The sequence below is a fragment of the Tupaia chinensis genome, unplaced genomic scaffold (genome assembly GCF_000334495.1).
Source record: "Tupaia chinensis unplaced genomic scaffold, TupChi_1.0 Scaffold000311_2, whole genome shotgun sequence".
NCBI lineage: Eukaryota > Metazoa > Chordata > Mammalia > Scandentia > Tupaiidae > Tupaia > Tupaia belangeri.
This window is the reverse complement of record NW_006159803.1, coordinates 8,466,814-8,472,518: the sequence shown is the minus strand read 5'-3', so window position 1 is coordinate 8,472,518 and position 5,705 is coordinate 8,466,814.

The following is a 5,705-nucleotide window of genomic DNA, read 5'->3' as shown; positions in this document are numbered from 1 at the left end:
TCTTTGCTCTTAACTTTCCTCTTTTGGTTCCCCATTGTACCTATACCAACCCATCCAGCCTGTTTCCACTCAGTTTACAAGTGTTAACTAGTTTCTCCTTGCTGACCTCCTCCTAAGGCTCCCCCAAACCCAGGGTCCCTAGACACTTCCAAGTTTCCCCCCGGGAACTGACTCTGTGACTTCGTTAGGAGTAATTTCCCTCTTCTCTTCCTAAGAGCATGAATAAATAAAATTTTGGTTTCTACTTCTGAAAAATTATCTTAGCAGCCCCAAAACACCCCCAAGCTGCACATGAAAAATAAATAGCATAGAAACATGTGAAGCTATAAAAATCACATGTAGACTGAGTAGACTAATCACACCGAAGAAAGAAGAATGATTCAATCTCTTCCACTGTAAAAATGTACCAAATGCAAAGGTAAACGATAGCAGGAAAAAAAGGAAATAAGAAATCACTCAGTAATTAGGAACCAACCAACAAAGTGGCAAGTATAAATCTGTACACATCAATAAAATATCATGGGATGTAAGTGGATTAAACTCCCCAAGAAGATATAGATTGGCTGAGTGGATTGCAGCACACACACACACAACTAACACAGGAGACCTCTGTATGCTGTTTGTGTGGCCCCATGTCCCTGGGGAGAGCCACACAGACTGAGAGAGAAAGGTTGGAAAATGCCGTCCCCTGAAAATTGAAAATAAACAAATAAACAGAATATAAAAAACAGATGGGGCTGGCAGGTGGCTTGTGGTTAAGGTGCTGGACTCCCACATGGCTGAGCATAGTTCAAGTCCCATATCTGGTGACTTGTGTTGCCATTCTCTCGCTCTCTTTCTCTCTCTCTGTCTATCTCTCTCTGGTCAAATTTAAAATAATAATTGTTATTATTATAAATCAAATTAAATAAATAATTCTTTTTAAATAAATAAGAACAGGTATAGCCACCTTAATATCAGAAAAAATATACTTCAAGATAACATCTGTAACAAGAGATAAAGAAGGTCATTATGTCATATATTAAAAGGACCAACTCACTAAGAAGATAACAATTATAAATATTTAGGCACCCAACATTGGGGCCCCCAAAGACATGAAACCAAGAATGTTCGACGTTAAGGAAGACACAGACTCTAACACATTGTTGTTGTGGATTTCAGCACCCCACTCACCATTGGATAGATCATCTAAACAAATAGGCATTGGGGCTAAACAATACTATAAACTAAGTAGACCTGACAGACATTTATAGACTATTTCATCCAACAAACCCAGAATACACATTTTAAAGTATGTGTATTTTAAAATCTGCCAGAGGGCATATGTTCTCACCAGAGAGAGAGACAGAAAGGAAGAGGGAAAAGTGCGATTGGGGAATAATCACTCTTCACTACCATATCACAGGCTGGCCCTACTTCTTTTTTACATTTTTTAAAAAGATTATTTTATGTAACTTTATTTCATTTGTTTAATTTGACCAGAGAGGGACAGAATGATGAAAGAGAGAAAGTGAGAAAGCAGGGGACCAGCAGGTGGCATGGTGGTTAAAGCGCTGGATACTCCTACATGACTGACCACAGTTTGAGTCCCAGACCTGATGGCTTACTTTCTCACTTTTCCTCTCTTTCTCTGCCTTTCTCTGTGTCTTTCTCTGGTCAAATTAAAATAAATGAATGAATAAATTAAATTAAATTAGAATAATTTTTAAGAAAGAGAAAGCAAGCCACCAGGCCTAAGACTCAAACTGTAGTTGGCCATGTGGGAGTCCAGTGCCCTTAACCATCATGCCACCTGCCAGCCACTCTACTTCTTTTTTTTCAATGGCACTTGGAATGTTTTCTAAGACTGACCAATAACAAGGCACAAAACAAGCCTCTACCATTTTTAAAATAGACATCATATTTAGCATTGGCCAAGTTGCTGAATTAAACATGAAATCAACAACAAAAGTAAAGTATGAAAAGACACAAATACGTGGATGCTAAGCAACATGTTCTTGAATTATTCTTCTTTTTTTCCAATGGCACTTGGAATGTTTTCTAAGACTGACCAATAACAAGGCACAAAACAAGCCTCTACCATTTTTAAAATAGACATCATATTTAGCATTGGCCAAGTTGCTGAATTAAACATGAAATCAACAACAAAAGTAAAGTATGAAAAGACACAAATACGTGGATGCTAAGCAACATGTTCTTGAATTATTTCAAACTACTGAAAAAATTAAGAATGATATTTTAAAATGCTTTGAAACAAATGATGATAGAAATACTACACTCCAGGAACCTCTGGGATACAGCGAAGGTGGTACTAAGAAGGAAGTTCGTAGTAATTAGTGCTCATAAGGAAAAACAATAGAACACAAACAAGCAACTAATGATGCATTTCAAGAAGTTGGAAAAGCAAGAACAAGCTAAACCCAAAGGTCATAGAAGAAAAGAAGTAATAAAGATCAGAGCAGAAATCAATGAAATGTACAAAAGAGTTAATACAAAAAAAAATCAACAAGACGAAAAGCAAGTCTTCAAGAGGACAAACAGAACTGACAGACCATTAGCTAGGTGAACAAGAAAACAAAGAGAAGACCCAGATACATAAAAATAAAGAATGAGAAAGGGGACATTACAGCTAATATCACAGAAATCCAGAATATCATTAGGGATTACTATAAGCAACTATATGCTAACACACTGGAAAACCTAGACGAGACGGACATATTTCTGGACACAGAAAGAGCATACCTAGATTGAATGAGGATGGTCTAATAACAAGTAATGAGATTAAAATAGTCTACCAACAAAGGAAAGTCCGGACCCAGATGGCTTCACTGCTGAATTCCACAAAGCGAATTAACAAAAATAATTAACATCAATTGTCCTCAAGCTAGTCCAAAAGATCCAAATGGAGAGAATCCTCCCTGACTCATTCTATGAAGCCACCATCACCTTGATACTAAAAGCAGACAAAGACCCAACAACAAAGAAAACTACCCACCAACATTCCTGATGAGTATCCATGCAAAAATCCTCAACAAAATACCAGGGAACCTAATCTAACAACACATTACCAAGTAAGGATGTAAGAATACACATACACAAAACATGCACAACACACATAAAACAATGAATGTAATATTGTGTTGTTGGAAAAATGTGTCACAACTTTTTAGACCACCGATGTATCACATTAACGAATGGAAAGGTAAGTCATATGATCATAACAATTGACACAGAAAAAACATTTCATGAAGTATTACACCCATTGATGAGTTAGGCTCTCAATCAATGAAATAGACATAGAAGGGACTTCTCGGAGCCGGCAGGTGGCATGGTGGTTAAGGTGCTGGACTCCTACGTGGCTGACCCCAGTTCTAGTCCAGAACCTGGCGGCTTGCTTTCTCTCTCTCTTTCTCACACTGTCCCTCTCTGGTTCGATTAAAATAAATATAGGGGCCAATAGTTGACATAATGGCTATGTCGCTGGACTCCCTTGTAGTCGACCGCAGTTAGGTCCCGCACTCGGTGGCTTAAGCTCATGCTGGCACGTGTGCGCGCATGCCCAAGATCCCAAGAGGAAAATGGAGAAGTGATTGTGGTGTGGCTATCCCCATTGCGGGGTGATTTCTCACTTTCTGTCTCTCTGTATTCCTGGTGAGCACATGCGCCCTATAGCAAAAACCTCTCCAAAAAAATAAACAAATACATAAAGTTAAATAAAAAGAAGGGACTTCTCTTTTTCTAAGAATTATTTATTTTATTTTAATTAATCTAGTTATCTATTTATTCATTTATTATATTAATTAACCAGAAAGAGAGAGAGGGAAAGTGAGAAGAAAAGGCAAGCTACCAGATCCGAGACTTGAACTACAGTTGGCCATGTGGGAATCCAGCACCTTAACCACCACACCGCCTGCTGGTCCAGAAGGAACTTTTTTTAACATAACACAGGCCATATATGATAAACCCACAGCTAACATCATACTAATAGGGGAAAGTTGAGAGCTTTTCCTCTCAAAACTGGGACAAGACAAAGATTTCTACTTTCTCCACACTTTGAACATAGTACTGGAAGTGTTACCTAACTCAAAGTTCGCTCACCCAAGTGCCACAAACCAGACTATAAACATAGAGTGTGAAGAAGGAAAGTACAGCTCTGTCGCCATGTGCAAAGCAAGGAGAGCAGGAAGCTCACGTGGAAAAGGCCTAGTCTCCTTGAAGGGTTCCCCAGAGGCGCCTTTAAGGGCAAAATGAAGTTAGAGGTCCCAGCACATGGTCAGTTCAATGATTGGTTCACCAGCGGGTGCATGGTGGTTAAAGCCCTGGACTCCCACATGGTCAAACGTGGTTTGAGTCCCAGACCTGGTGGCTTGCTTTGTCACGTTCCCCCTCTCTCTCTGGTCAAAATAGTCAAATTAAAATAATAATAATAAAATAATTATCCCAAAAAAAAGAAAGAAAGCATGATCATCTCGTGGGCCTTCTTCATTGAGGAGGCTTCAGATAATCAAATTTTTATTCTGGAAGAGAGCAATTATTAGATGTCTGGTGCCAGTCAGCCTGGGGTCTGCGTGCTGACAGCCAGCAGTTACCATCCAGCAAAACTTCTTAAACATTGACCTGGAAACCTTATCTTTCCTTTCCACGGCAGTTTTGGAAGTCTTACAGCCGCGTTTAAGGTCAGTGTTGCTTAATTACCATAACCAAAGTCTGAAGCCTCACCTCTTACTGTGGGCCATTAAAATGTAAATGAACTTTGCATTCCAAGCCCCTTAGAAAGACATTTTACTTTTAGTTCAGCCCTCATTATTTTTTAGTTAGGGCAATTTTTGTTTTTTTCCTCAACAGAAGAGGAAACAGAAGACCCAGTCTCTTTTAGGGAATCACGGTTCAGAGTCAAAAGTTATAGTCAATGTGGGGCCAGCAGGTGGTGTGGTAGTTAAGGGCGCTGGACTCCCACATGGCTGACCATGGTTTGAGTCCTGGACCTGGCGGCTTTCCTTTTCTCTCTCTCACTCTGTCCCTGGGCAGAGTGAAATTAAAATAAATAAGTAAAGTTAAATAAAATAATTCCTTTTTAGAAAAGGAGTTCTAATCGATGTAATCAGAAAGAGTGAAATAAAAGCATCCTAATTGGAAAGAATAAGTCAAAATGTCCCTATTTGTGTAATAGATGACATGAATATATACATGAAAAACCTCAAGACTCTATCACAAAAATCTTGGAGGAGATAAAGAATTCAACAAAGTTGTATTATACAGAACCAACATACAAAAGTCGGTAACATTTTGTACTCTAAAACTAAGAAAACAGGCAGAAATCAATTCCATTTGCAACGGTCACCAAAAAATGAAATAGGTTTAAATCTAATGAGAGAGGTAAATGATCTCTATTATGAAAATTATATTTAAAAAAACTGAATAAAGAATTTGAAAAAGACACTCAGACAAAAATGGAAAGACATTCCTTATTCATGGATTAGAAGGATCAACCTAAATTCAAATATCCATACTACCCAAAGTAATCTACAAGTTCAATGTAATTCCTCTTAAAATTCTACTGGCATTATTCACAGAAATAGAAAAATAAAATTATTAAATATATCTGGAATCATAAAAGACCCTGTATTCCCAAAGCAATACTATACAAAGTGAAATTGAAAGCATCTTTGGCCCAGCCGGTGGTGTGGTAGTTAAGGCACTGAACT